Source organism: Carassius auratus, unplaced genomic scaffold, assembly GCF_003368295.1.
Source record: "Carassius auratus strain Wakin unplaced genomic scaffold, ASM336829v1 scaf_tig00008137, whole genome shotgun sequence".
NCBI lineage: Eukaryota > Metazoa > Chordata > Actinopteri > Cypriniformes > Cyprinidae > Carassius > Carassius auratus.
The window spans coordinates 290149-306180 of NW_020523909.1; the positions used below are offsets into that span (position 1 = coordinate 290149).

General features: G+C 38.9%; 1 protein-coding gene across 4 annotated transcripts in view; it reads right to left on the reverse strand.

Moving 5' to 3' along the window:
- Positions 1-16032, reverse strand: part of LOC113071792 (endonuclease V) — a 197528-nt gene that overhangs the window by 98962 nt on the left and 82534 nt on the right. The gene's annotated exons all lie outside the window — the stretch shown is intronic.

Sequence of the window (16032 nt, forward strand, 5' to 3'; positions counted from 1 at the left end):
TGTTTATGCACTCCCCCCACCCACAATTCCGTCCGGCCCGAGACTAGAACTCACAACCCTTCGATTGGGAGTCCAACCCTCTAACCATTAGGCCACGACTTCCCCAAGAAATTTCAGATTTAACGTTAACAGCTGTTCAATATCTTCTTGTACCCACAATGCAAAGCGTATTTTTAAAATACGGAGAAGCGCCTGTAAAAAGAAAATACGGACAATTCCTTTAAATTACTACAGTATATTGTACTGTATTTTTATAGACTTTTTTTACAGTGTAGTAAAGGTTTAGGTAACCAAAATCGCGATAAAGACATCTCAAAATGAATCCATTTGTATCAAGAGACTTAATACAAGTCTTTTTAAAGAGATCCAATCAAACAAACATGGTTCCTCTGCATCATGCACATTTGTTTTTTACCATACACATACGAGAAAATTATTTTACTCCTAAACACCCTTTATCCTCAGTTATATGTCCTGGTAATCTTGGGGCGGGTTGGACTGTCGCCCATTAGCACTGCCCAACTCTTCCACGACTGGTCCTACACTCCATGGCGGCCGGCCCGTGCTCAAGTCACTGGCCTCTCATGCCTCACCCAACACTGGCTATTGGCCGGGGGTCCCACCGTAAGGTATAGAAAAGAATCAATGGAGCAGGCACACCTGCACCTGCTAGTTACAGGCTGAGCAGTCACACCTGCGCCCCATCAGGACCTGGCTTTATAAGCTGCACTGACGAACACAGAGGTAAGAGATGTCTCCAGATGTCGGCCCGTGAACTCCACTAACTGATTCCCGAGCCCAGGCTGCACAACTCATCATCAAGATGACGGCGCATTATGACGTCGAGACATTCCTCCAAATGTTTGAGATGATTGCCTCCCGGGAGGAATGGCCCAGGGACGAGTGGGCGTGGATCGTGGCATCGTTGCTGATGGGAGAGGAACAATGGGCATACTTTATGCTTACCCCCAAGCGGAGCGGTTCATATGAAGAGCTGAAGAAGGAAATCTTGGGGCGGGTTGGACTGTTGCCCATTAGCGCTGCCCAACTCTTCCACGACTGGTCCTACAACCCATGGCGACCAGCCCATGCTCAAGTCACTGGCCTCTTACGCCTCGGCCAACACTGGATACACCATGCAGCGGAGCGCGTAGTAGTGGACTGCCTTTTACGGGCCCTTCCCCACCCTCTCCGGCAAGCAGCCGGCATGCGGAACCCCACCAACGTCGATGAGCTGGCAGAGGCCATCGAGCTGGGGGAGGCCACCCAACAGATTAAAGATAAATGGCCGACCGGTCCTCGCCCTTCTCGATTCTTTCTGGCCTCAACGGTGAGGAAAACTCGATAATCTATATCAGCCAGAAGTGTGACACAAGTCCCGAGCTCTTATCAGCATCGCCCTGGAAACGGAGCAGGCACACCTGCACCTGCTCTTTATGGGCTGAGCTGTCACACCTGCGCCCCATCAGGACCTGGCTTTATAAGCCGCACCGACGTACACAGAAATGAAAGAGGTCTCCAAAGACTCGGCTAATGTATCTCTGTTATTTTCCCCCAGACGGCAGTGTATGACCGCCAGCCCTCACTACACATGGACCACACGGACCCACACAACACTGCGCACGGAGAGAGAGAGAGGAAGAGAGAGAAGGCCGAACACCAGAAAACCCCTCACGTTGGCTATTTCCCCCACACTCTGCTTAATAAAATACACCTTTTGGGGAACTCACCTTGATCCCCGTGTTGTGTGCTTCTTCACCCTGTCACATTATATATATATATATATATATATATAGAGAGAGAGAGAGAGAGAGAGAGAGAGAGAGAGAGATTCCAGGTTTTGCCAGGAAACAACTGTAAGCCCAATTTTGTTTGATGTCTGTTTCGTAAATTAGGCCCAATGTGTCTCACACTTAAATTACATAATTTTCCTTTTTTTGTTAAACTATCCATTTTAATTTTATTTTTTAAAGTATTCTTAGCATAATGTTTTGATGATCTTAGGCATGTTTTAATGTTTAAAGTCAGACTCCATGCCATTCCAAGATTGGTGAAGAATTCAGTGCTGTGAGGAAGAGGTCACCCAAATCTGGTCTTAAACAAAGATTTCTTCATGGGAGTCACAATGTGCATATCCAAACCCATGGCTTACCAACTGCCTAGTTGACAATTTTGACCATCTCATACAAGTATCCTCTATCCTCTATTCCCAATCCTGTCCAACCCTCTCCCCCACTTTGATTCCTATCAAAATACTGTCCTGTCACAGTAAAGCCAAAAATAAATCTAAAAGCATCGCTCACTGGACAATTCTGAAGTTGTTAGACAAGATCCTAGCAGTTTGGAACACTCAAACAGAAGATTATTGAAGTGAAGGTTGTGAAGTTTTTACAGAAAACGGTGTGCACTAAGATTGTGGTCGTTGTTGCTGCTTCCAAACTCCCCAAATCAACTTCTTGCAGAACTTCCTTGTTTCTCAGAACAACTTAACTGTTTTTAACGATTTCATCAAACAACAGTTGCAAGTCATAATCATTCTTCAATGATGGTGAGTATTGGCTACTTCTGCTATTGTTGTTTGCACTGTTTGCCACATTTACAGTTTAGTGCTCTCTGGCAATGAGGGATTCACTTGTGATACATGCAGGGAAATATTTAGGCTGACAGAGAAGGTATCAGAATTGGAGACACGCTGTTACGCCCAGCTCTTATCAAGCCACAACACAAAAGAGGGATCAAGCAGAAACATTTGAATCAAAAACAGGTTTTATTGAATTAAACATATCACAACCAATAATTATAAACATAAGTCCAGGGGTAAGGGAAAACTAAATCTTGACGTTGCATGTGTAAGAAAACACAAGGAGCAACTCATGAGGAGAGTTTCCCCAGAGATTGCCTGTCCCAAATAAGGCACAGCACTCTTATATACTCTAACTAATTATCAATTAGCATGAGGAAAACCAATCAGGAATGCTCACGACCTGGACCAATATAATCAGGAGACTCAGGGACGTCACACCTTCCACTCCAAAAGGAGGTTCTCTAAAGAACCGACAGAAAGAAAAATAAAAAAGTATGAATGCAAAACAATAATTTAAAAGTGAATGTACAATAACTTTAATACTCATCTCCATAAATCTCACTCCATTTTACTCCTGAAATCCTGGGCCCTAGGACATCAGAAAGAAATAAAGGAAAAGGAAGAAAGAGAGAGAAGAAAAGATACCAGACACTACTGGGACAGCTTATATATGTGAGAGAGCATTTGCAATTATGTTATCCTTGCCACGTATGTGTTTAATCTGTAAATGGAAAGGTTGAAGAATAAGGCTCCATCTCATTATTGTCTGATTCTTACCGCGTATTTGACCTATGAAAGTCAACGGATTATGGTCAGGTGTATACTGTAATAGGACCACATACAGAGCTCAAATATACCTCGAAATGTTAAACGGCTAAAATAATGGCTAATGGTTTTTTTCCACCGTAGAATACACTTGCTGGTGACGATTTAATTTTTAGAAAAATAACTGACTGAATGTTCGATTCCATTACAATCTTCTTGTAAGAGAACAGCACCAGCACCATAAGCATTGGCATCAACTGCAAGTAGAAAATGTTTCTCAAAATTAGGAGAAGCCAACACCGGAGCATTTGCCAATAAAGATTTGGTGTTCTCAAATGAACACTGCCATTGAAAGGGTTTCTTAGGGCTTAACAAATCGGTCAGAGGGGAAACTAGACTTGCAAAATTATGACAAAACCCTCTGTAGTAACCCACCATCCCAAAGAATCGTCGTAACTCACGACGGGTTTTTGAAAACTACAGATTGTATCCACTTTAGCGTGAATCGGCTTTACACAACCCCTGCCAACCGCCTTTCCTAAGTATGTCACAGTGGCCTTTCCAAAGTCGCACTTGGCAAGGTTGACAGTTAAATTTGCTTTGGCTAGACGAACAAATAGCTCTCTAATCTGATCAAGATGTTCAGACCAAGACGAACTATACAGAACAACATCATCCAGGTAAACCTCACAACCGGCCATCCCAGACAACACGTGATTTATCAAGAGCATATCAGGAGCATTTCGGACCCCAAAAGGCATAATGGTGTACTGAAGGAACCTATCAGGTGAAACAAAAGCAGAAAGTTCTTTAGCACGAGATGTCAAAGGCACTTGCCAATAACCTTTCAAGAGGTCAAATTTGCTAACGAATTGTGCAGAACTAACACGGTCCACACAGTCATTGATTCTTGGTAGAGGATAACAATCAGGTTTTGTCAGAGAATTGAGCTTCCTGTAATTGGTGCAAAAATGATACAAATTATCTGGTTTATTCACTAAAATACATGGGGAGCTCCAAGAACTAAAACTGGGTTCTGCCAAGTTATGATCAAGTAAATAATCCACTTCTCTCTGAAGTAACTTCCTTTTTATAGGGTTGACATGATATGAATGTTCTTTCACTGGCTGAGCAGTACCAACATCAATATCATGCTCAATGACGGAAGTTCGAGTAGGAACATAGGAAAAGAGAGAGTTAAACAAGCTTACCAACTCAATGAGCCTTCTCTGACTGAGACAGGTGAGACATATGGTGAACCAAGTTAACCCTCTAAGGTCTAAGGGTATTTTTGGGCCCTGGAGAAGTTTAACTTCTTAAATGGCTAAAGTCTAATCTCACAGTAATCAGCACAAACAGGGCTATAATAATTTGTGAGCAGCATGTATGTACATGATTGTGTTTTTGAGAAAAAAATGTTTATGCGTGGTTAGTGAAAAACTAAAAATGTTAAATCACTTGAATAAGGCCATAAAACACATACAGAACATTGGTTCCCAGGACTTTTGAGAACTGGAGTTTGTAGCCTAGAATTTTTCTTTCTAAATTATGTGAAAATCATCTTTACTCACTCACAGAAAACAATATCAAAGTCAAAGTCACCTTTATTTATATAGCGATTTAAACAAAATACATTGCGTCAAAGCAACTGAACAACATTCATTAGGAAAACAGTGTCTCAATAATGCAAAATGATAGTTAAAGGCAGTTCATCATCGAATTCAGTTATTTCATCTCTGTTCAGTTTAAATAGTGTCCGTGCATTCATTCATTTGCAATCAAGTCAATGATATCGCTGTAGATGAAGTGACCCCAACTAAGCAAGCCAGAGGCAACAGAGGCAAGGAACCAAAACTTCATCGGTGACAGAATGGAGAAAAAAAACCTTGGGAGAAACCAGGCTCAGTTGGGGGGCCAGTTCTCCTCTGACCAGACGAAACCAGTAGTTCAATTCCAGGCTGCATCAAAGTCAGATTGTGCAGAAGAATCATCTGTTTCCTGTGGTCTTGTCCTGGTGGTCCTCTGAGACAAGGTATTTACAGGGGATCTGTATCTGGGGCTCTAGTTGTCCTGGTGCCGCCGTCTTTCAGGGCAGTAGAGGTCCTTTCTAGGTGCTGATCCACCATCTGGTCTGGATACGTACTGGATCCGGGTGACTGCAGTGATCCTCTGATCTGAACACAGACTGGATCTGGTGGCCACGGTGACCTCGGAACAAGAGAGAAACAGACAAATATTAGCATAGATGCCATTCTTCTAATGATGTAGCAAGTACATAGGGTGTTATGGGAAGTGTTTCCGGTTCCGGTTTACCTAATTAATGCAGTCTAAAAATCCTTTAACGGATTTGGATATTAAAAGCATATTAGTATGTTATGTGTAAGCCAGGTTAAAGAGATGGGTCTTTAATCTAGATTTAAACTGCAAGAGTGTGTCTGCCTCCCTAACAATGTTAGGTAGGTTATTCCAGAGTTTAGGCGCCAAATAGAAAAAGGATCTGCCGCCCGCAGTTGATTTTGTTATTCTAGGTATTATCAAATTGCCTGAGTTTTGAGAACGTAGTAGACGTAGAGGAGTATAATGTAAAAGGAGCTCATTCAAATACTGAGGTGCTAAACCATTCAGGGCTTTATAAGTAATAAGCAATATTTTAAAATCTATACAATGTTTGATAGGGAGCCAGTGCAGCAATGACAGGACCGGGCTAATATGGTCATACTTCCTGGTTCTAGTAAGAACTCTTGCTGCTGCATTTTGGACTAGCTGTAGTTTGTTTACTAAGCATGCAGAACAACCTCCCAATAAAGCATTACAATAATCTAACCTTGAGGTCATAAATGCATGGATTAACATTCCTGCATTTGACATTGAGAGCATAGGCCGTAATTTAGATATATTTTTGAGATGGAAAAATGCAGTTTTACAAATGCTAGAAACGTGGCTTTCAAAGGAAAGATTGCGATCAAATAGCACACCTAGGTTCCTAACTGATGACGAAGAATTGACAGAGCAACCATCAAGGCTTAGATAGTGTTCTAGGTTATTACAAGCAGAGTTTTTAGGTCCTATAATTAACACCTCTGTTTTTTCTGAATTTAGCAGTAAGAAATGACTCGTCATCCAATTTTTTATATCGACTATGCATTCCATTAGTTTTTCAAATTGGTGTGTTTCACCGGGCCTCGAAGAAATATAGAGCTGAGTATCATCAGCATAACAATGAAAGCTAACACCATGTTTCCTGATGATATATCCCAAGGGTAGCATATAAAGCGTGAAGAGTAGCGGCCCTAGTACTGAGCCTTGAGGTACTCCATACTGCACTTGTGATCGATATGATACATTTTCATTCAATGCTACGAACTGATGGCGGTCATATAAGTACGATTTAAACCATGCTAATGCACTTCCACTGATGCCAACAAAGTGTTCAAGTCTATGCAAAAGAATGCTGTGGTCAATTGTGTCAAACGCAGCACTAAGATCCAATAAAAGTAATAGAGAGATACACCCACGATCAGATGATAAGAGCAGATCATTTGTAACTCTAAGGAGAGCAGTCTCAGTACTATTATACGGTCTGACTGGAAATCCTCACATATACCATTTTTCTCTAAGAAGGATTATAATTGTTAGGACACCACCTTTTCTAGTATCTTGGACAGAAAGGGGAGATTCGAGATTGGTCTATAATTAACTAGTTCTTTGGGGTCAAGTTGTGTTTTTTTTGATGAGAGGCTTAATAACAGCCAGTTTGAAGGTTTTGGGGACATATCCTAATGACAATGAGGAATTAATATTAGTCAGAAGAGGATCTATGACTTCTGGAAGCCCCTCTTTTAGGAGCTTAGATGGTATAGGGTCTAACATACATGTTGTTGGTTTAGATGATTTAACAAGTTTATACAATTCTTCCTCTCCTATAGTAGAGAATGAGTGGAACTGTTCCTCATGGGGTCTATAGTGCACTGTCTGATGTGATATTGTAGCTGATGGCTGAATGGTTGCAATTTTATCTCTAATAGTATCGATTTTAGAAGTAAAGTAGTTCATAAAATCATTACTGCTGTGATGTTGGGAAATGTAAACACTTGAGGCTTTATTTCTCGTTAATTTAGCCACTGTATTGAATAAATACCTGGGGTTATGTTTGATATTGATTTAAATTTTCTAAGACACTTTTTGTTGGTAAAAGTCATATACGAGTAGGCGTCAACTATCATGAATATCATTGTGATTTACACCTGAGAGACAAAGGCCTGCATAATGAGCTGCATATTGAGCCTTTCAGTTTTGCACAAGTTCATCAAACAACCGCAGTAAGAATATTTCATCAAGCACGGTGAGTAATGGCTTCTCCTGCTATTGTTATTTGCACCTCTTGCCACATGTACAGTTTATCTATCTCTGTCGCAGATGAGGGATTCACATGTGATAAATGCAGGGAAATACAGTGGGGATCGAAAGTTTGGGCACCCCTTGCAGAATCTGTGAAAATATGAGTAAGTTTCAAAAAATAAGAGAGATCATACTAAATGCATGTTATTTTTTATTTAGTACTGTCCAGAGTAGGATATTGTACATAAAAGATATTAACATTTAGTCCACACGACAAAAAAATTGCTGAAATTATTAAAATAACTCCACTCAAAAGTTTGGGAACCCTTGGTTCTTAATACTCTGTGCTGTTACCTGATGATCCTTGACTGTCTTTCTGTTTTGTGATGGTTGTGCATGAGTCCCTTGTTTGTTCTGAACAGTTAGACTGAGCAGCGTTCTTCAGAAAAATCTTTAAGGTCCTGCAGATTCTTCAGTTTTCCAGCATCTTTGCATATTTGAACCCTTTCCAGCAGTGACTGTATGATTTTGAGATACATCTTTGCAGACTGAGGACATTTGAGGGACTCAAACACAACCATTTAAAAAGATTTAAACATTCACTGATGCTCCAGAAGGAAACAAGATGCATTAAGAGCTGGGGGGTGATAACTTTTGGAATTTGAAGATCAAGGTAAATTGTACTTAATTTGTGTACCGGGAAACATACAAGTATCTTCTGTTGCTTACGAAGGGCAGAACTAAATGGAAAAAAATTATATTTCAACAAAATAAGACAAATTTGGCCATCTTTATCATGTTCAAAAGTTTTCAACCCCCAGCTCTTAATGCATCTTGTTTCCTTCTGGAGCATCAGTGAATGTTTGAATCTTTTTAAATGGTTATGTTTGAGTCCCTCAATTGTCCTTAGTGTGAAAAGATGCATCTCAAAAATCATAAAGTCACTGCTGGAAAGGGTTCAAATATGCAAAGATGCTGGAAAACTGAAGAATCTGCAGGACCTTAAAGATTTTTCTGAAGAACGCTGCTCAGTTAAACTGTTCAGAAGAACAAACAAGGGACTCATGCACAACCATCACAAAACAGAAAGACAGTCGAGGATCATCCGGTGACACCACAGAATATTAAGAACCAAGGGTTCCCAAACTTTTGAATGGGGTTATTTTAATAATTTCAGCATTTTTTTTTTGTCTTGTGGACTAAATTTTAATATCTTTTATGTACAATATCTTACTCAGGACAGTACTAAATAAAATATAACATGCATTTAGTATGATCTCTCTTATTTTTTGAAAATCACTAATATTTTCACAGATTCTGCAAAGGGTGCCCAAACTTTCGATCCCCTCTGTAGTTAGGCTGACAGAGAAGATTTAGAGACACGCATCCAAACTTTAATTGAGGACTGTAAGAATGTTAGGGCTCTAGATACGGCTTTGGATGCGTCTAGCTAAGGGATTCCTGTACATTGTTCGGTTCTGGCAACAGAGCTCCTGCAGCAGGGCAACTGGGTTACACTGCTCTTCTGTTCCGATCAAAACATTAAACAGGTTCTCCCCACTCAGTGATGCACCCACTAAGAAACCTGATGAAAGTGCTCTAGTTATTTGTACGGAACGTGAATATAGAGACACCAGCCACCATAGTCAATTGTTTACCGGGAGCCAAGAGCGCCTGATATCTTGGCAAATTTAACAGTGCTGGCTAATGCTAAATGTAAATACAATAAGATTGTTATTCATGCCGGCGCTAATGATGTTCGACTTTGCCAGTCGGAGATCACTAAGAATAACATTAAAGAGATGTGTGAACTTGCAAGCACGATGTCAGAATCTGTAATATGCTCTGGTCCCCTCCCTGCATACCATGGTGACGAGATGATTGTTATCACTCAATGGCTGGATGTCTAAGTGGTGCCCACAGAATAACATAGGTTTCATAGACAATTGGAAGAGCTTTTGGGGCAGACCTGACCTGTTGAAAAGAGATGGTCTTCATCCCTCCTGGGGTGGTGACCAGTGGTGGACGAAGTACACAAATCAAGTACTTGAGTAAAAGTACAGATAGGCCTACATATAATAAAATATTACTCCAGTAAGAGTAAAAGTACTCCTTTTTCAATTTTACTCAAGTGAAAGTAAAAAAGTACTCGATTTTTTATGCACTTAAGTAAAAAAGTAATGAAAGATAGATGTTTGCAATTTTATATAGGCTACTTAATTTAATTTTATATTAGCACATATTTTTTATAATTCTACTGCTCAAAATACCTGGGATATTTTCCAATATAACCCCTATATGGAGTCAAGATACATTTTTGTTGTTGATATGGACTACGTTGATGAGAGTGATGTTAACTGTGAAGCTTACACTGTGATGTACCTGAGAGAAAACAGAGATGACCATCTGATTTTCACCAGTAAGAAAAAAGTATTTTAAAGTTTGTTGTTTTACAGAACATCAAAGTTACAGTACAGAACAGAGCCCTTCTCATTCAAAGAGTTTTTTTTATTTTCATGACAAATTGTAGAGTCACACTGAAGGCATCAAGGGCTATTTGACCAAGAAGGAGTGTGATGGGGTGCTGCGCCAGATGACCTGGCCTCCACAGTCACCGGACCTGAACCCAATCGAGATGGTTTAGGGGTGAGCTGGACTGCAGACAGAAGGCAAAAGGGCCAACCAGTGCTAACCATCTCTCTGGGAACTCCTTCAAGACTGTTGGAAGACCATTTCAGGTGACTACCACTTGAAGCTCATCATGAGAATGCCAAGAGTGTGCAAAGCGGTAATCAAAGTAAAAGGTGGCTACTTTGAAGAACCTAGAATATGACATATTTTCAGTTGTTTCACACTTTTTTGTTATGTATATAATTCCATATATAATTCCACATGTGTTAATTCATTTTTTTGATGCCTTCAGTGTAAATCTACAATTTTCATAATCATGAAAATAAAGAAAACTCTTTGAATGAGAAGGTGTGTCCAAACCTTTGGTCTGTACTGTATATATGACACAATAATAAGGCCTGAAGTTAGGAAGAACATTTTAAGGAAAATGTAATTATATTTTCATAATGATTTTAGTTTAAATTCAACCCTGGCCAAACGGGGTGCATCTCTTCCCACTTTGATAATTAAAGTAGTTACCATGTTCTGAACATCACATCCTTTCTTTTCTACCCAGATGTAATATATATATATATATATATATATGTGGTTGAATAAAAATATTTGGACATTATTTATAAAAATTACCTCAACTTAGCACCAACAAGCTTGATAGCTAGACAGTTAGCATCAGCTAACAATATTTACTTATTTTCAGTACGGTTATGAATAAACATTCATGTCTGTCTACTCATCTAGTTAATCCAAACAATATAACGTTACTGTTGATAAACAATATAAAAACAGACGTCACATAGGACATTTTAATAAAACTGTTAACAATACGGCAGCAGGGAATTTGAACGTGCATGAGTTATTGTATTTAACCTGTGTTATTTTAAGTTTTTTTTTTTTTTCCTAAAATTGATGTCTGCATCGTCTGCACTCAAGCATTATAGTGGGCTTAAATAGATCACTCTTTACAACGGATTTAGTTCCCAAACAACTGACAATTTTGACCTAAATATGATTTTCAGTTACAATAATTAATCAAAAATTTCGACATTAATAACTTATTTTTAGCAAAATCAGATGCACGCGCGCTCACAAGATCTCCCGGTTCTTAATTCTGGAGACTCGCACTAAACGGTTCATTTGAATCGGTGAGTGGTCGACTCCAGAACAGCTGCAATCGGATCATTCTAATTCGTAAACGAATCGTTTGGTGTGATTCGCAATCCAATTTAAAAAAATATTTTGAAAAGACTCAGTTCGTTCAAGATGAATCAGACACTGCTTCTGCGTGTCGTAGCAAGTGATATATTATAGGGAGTAACGAAATTTTTTATGAAATGCAGTGAAGTTAAAAGTACGATTTTATGCTTTGGAATGTAGTGAAGTAAAAGTAAAAGTTACTCAAAATAAAATTTCTCAAGTAAAGTACAGATACTTGAAAAATTGACTTAAGTACAGTAACGAAGCAAAGCTACTGCGTTACTGTCCACCACTGGTGGCGACGCTATTCTCTCTAGAAATATGGCAAATAGTCTTAGTGTTTATACTTGACTAACTGGGGCCCAGGTCAGGAAGCAGACAGACTGGCTAAACCGACCGTCTGCTGACTGCCTCACTTCACAGAGGTCAGCTAATTCTCAGCACATAGAGACTCTTTCACCTAGATATTACACTATAGAGACTGTGTCTGTTCCCCGAACTAGAAAATACAAAAAAAAACGTCCAAAACAAGTTAAGATTAACAATTTAATTGAGGTTCAACAAATAAAAAACAGATGCAATATGGATAAACAAATTATAAAGCTTGGCTTATTGAATATCAGATCCTTTTCTACGAAAACACTTTTTGTAAATAATATGATCACTGATCATAATATAGATGTACTCTGTTTGACAGAAACCTGGCTAAAACCTTATGATTACATTATTTTAAATGAGTCCACCCCCCAAGATTACTATTATAAACATGAGCCGCGTCTAAAAGGCAAAGGGGGAGGTGTTGCTTCAATTTATAACAACGTTTTCAGGATTTCTCAGAGGACAGGCTTCAAGTATAACTCGTTTGAAGTAATGATGCTTCATAAAACATTATCCAGAGAAACAAATGTCAATGATAAACCCCCTGTTATGTTTGTACTGGCTACTGTATACAGGCCACCAGGGCACCATACAGACTTTATGAAAGAGTTTGGTGATTTTACATCCGAGTTAGTTCTGGCTGCAGATAAAGTTTTAATAGTTGGTGATTTAAATATCTATGTTGATAATGAAAAAGATGCATTTGGGATCAGCATTTATAGACATTCTGAACTCTATTGGGGTTAGACAACACGTTTCAGGACCTACTCATTGTCGAAATCATACTCTAGATTTAATACTGTCACATGGAATTGATGTTGATAGTGTTGAAATTATGCAGCCAAGTGATGATATCTCAGATCATTATTTAGTTTTGTGCGAACTTCATATAACCAAAACTGTAAATTCTACTTCTTGTTACAAGTATGGAAGAACCATCAATTCTACAACAAAAGACTGCTTTTTAAGTTATCTTCCTGATGTATCCAAATTCCTTAGCATATCCAAAACCTCAGAACAACTTGAAGATGTATGTAACAGAAACTATGGACTCTCTCTTTTCTAGCACTTTAAATACAGTTGCTCCTTTACGCTTAAGGAAGGTTAAGGAAAACAGTTTGACACCATGGTATAATGAGCATACTCACACCCTAAAGAGAGCAGCCCGAAAAATGGAGCGCAGCTGGAGGAAAACAAAACTAAAGGGATTTCAAATTGCTTGGCTGGAAAGTAACCTATCCTACAGAAAAGCATTCAAAACTGATAGATCCGATTACTTTTCTTCTCTTTTAGAAAAAAACAAATATAACCCCAGGTATTTATTCAATACAGTGGCTAAATTAACGAAAAATAAAGCCTCAACAAGTGTTCATGACTTTATGAACTACTTTACTTCTAAAATCGATACTATTAGAGATAAAATTGCAACCATTCAGCCGTCAGCTACAGTATCGCATCAGACAGTGAACTATAGACACCCTGAGGAACAGTTCCACTCATTCTCTATTATAGGAGAGGAAGAATTGTATAAACTTGTTAAATCATCTAAACCAACAACATGTATGTTAGACCCTATACCGTCTAAGCTCCTAAAAGAGGTGCTTCCAGAAGTCATAGATCCTCTTCTGACTATTATTAATTCCTCATTGTCATTAGGATATGTCCCCAAAACCTTCAAACTGGCTGTTATTAAGACTCTCATCAAAAAACCACAACTTGACCTCAAAGAACTAGTTAATTATAGACCAATCTCGAATCTCCCTTTTCTGTCCAAGATACTAGAAAAAGTAGTATCCTCACAATTACATTCCTTCTTAGAGAAAAATGGTATATGTGAGGATTTCCAGTCAGGATTTAGACCGTATCATAGTACTGAGACTGCTCTCCTTAGAGTTACAAATGATCTGCTCTTATCATCTGATCATGGGTGTATCTCTCTATTAGTTTTATTGGATCTTAGTGCTGCGTTCGACAGAATTGACCACAACATTCTTTTGCATAGACTTGAACACTTTGTTGGCATTAATGGAAGTGCATTAGCATGGTTTAAATCACACTTATATGACCGCCATCAGTTCGTAGCAGTGAATGAAGATGTACCATATCGATCACAAGTGCAGTATGGAGTACCTCAAGGCTCAGTACTAGGGCCGCTACTCTTCATGCTTTATATGTTACCCTTGGGAGATATCATCAGGAAACATGGTGTTAGCTTTCACTGTTATGCTGATGATACTCAGCTCTAGATTTCTTCACAGCCCGGTGAAACACACCAATTTGAAAAACTAATGGAATGCATAGTCGATATAAAAAACTGGATGACGAGTAATTTCTTACTGTTAAATTCAGAAAAAAAACAGAGGTGTTAATTATAAGACCTAAAAATACCAGGAAGTATGACCATCTTAGCCCATTCCTGTCAACACTGCACTGGCTCCCTATCAAATATCGTATAGATTTTAAAATATTGCTTATTACTTATAAAGCCCTTAATGGTTTAGCACCTCAGTATTTGAATGAGCTCCTTTTACATTATAATCCTCTACGTCAGCTATGTTCTCAAAACTCAGGCAATTTGATAATACCTAGAATATCAAAATCAACTGCGGGCAGCAGATCCTTTTCCTATTTGGTGCCTAAACTCTGGAATAACCCACCTAACATTGTTCAGGAGGCAGACACACTCTTGCAGTTTAAATCTAGATTAAAGACCCATTTCTTTAACCTGGCTTACACATAACATACTAATATGCTTTTAATATCCAAATCCGTTAAAGGATTTTTACTCTCTTATTCCGAGGTCACCGTAGCCACCAGATCCAGTCTGTATTCAGATCAGAGGGTAACTGCAGTCACCCGGATCCAGTACGTATCCAGACCAGATGGTGGATCAGCACCTAGAAAGGACCAATACTGCCCTGAAAGACATCGGAGACCAGGACAACTAGAGCCCTAGATACAGATCCCCTGTAAAGACCTTGTCTCAGAGGATCACCAGGACAAGACCACAGGAAACAGATGATTCTTCTGCAGCCTGGAATTGAACTACTGGTTTCGCCTGTTCAGAGGAGAACTGGCCCCCCAACTGAGCCTGGCTTCTCCCGAGGTTTTTTTTCTCCATTCTGTCACCGATGGAGTTTCGATTCCTTGCCGCTGTTTCCTCTGGCTTGCTTAGATGGGGTCACTTCATCTACAGCGATATTGTTGACTTGATTGCAAATAAATGCACAGACACTATTTAACTAAACAGAGATGACATCACTGAATTCAATGATGAACTGCCTTTAACTATCATTTTGCACTATTGACACACTGTTTTCCTAATGAATGTTGTTCAGTTGCTTTGACGCAATGTATTTTATTTAAAGCGCTATATAAATAAAGGTGACTTGACTTGATTAAAATGAACTGTAACTCTGTGTACACAACGAAGAGACATGAGACAGATATCTATAGAAAGCCCGACATGTCTACTTTTAAACTGCCGAAAACAGATATTATAAAGTATGAAAATATGAAAAAAACGTGAAGTCCGTTTTTCATGTCTCCCTTCATTATATCTAATGCGACCACGCCCCTGCGGTGAGCAGAAGAGAATTCTTTACAAAAACATGAAAATCTAACTGTTCAAAAGCTTTTGACTGGTTTTGTTTCATGTTGAAATATATAATTTACCACCACATACCTGGAATTTCCAAAGTGTATATTGCTTATGTGCTCTGAAGGACATAAAAATGTGCCTCATTTGGTTCCTGAGGGGTCTGCTTATTTGCATTGGCTTGCTTTGCAACAGGTTCTTTTGCACTGTTATCCTCACATCTGAAATAAAAAAGCAAGCATGCTGTTTAAACAAATAAACTACATTATTAACATTGCGATGGTCACTGATACTAGTACTACATTTATAGGAAAAAATAACACAATTACCACATAGCACACATACTATCAGTGAACTATTTACAGCTTACTTGATACATTTACACCTCAGACGATCACAAACACCAAATGAACAAGTATAACACATTCAAAATATTTACACCACAACAGATATTCATGAACAGAAGCTTAGTTACATTAATTTGTATGTAGACCTATACATTCCAAAAACTATAGTTATAAACATATATGGCTATATTCCTGAA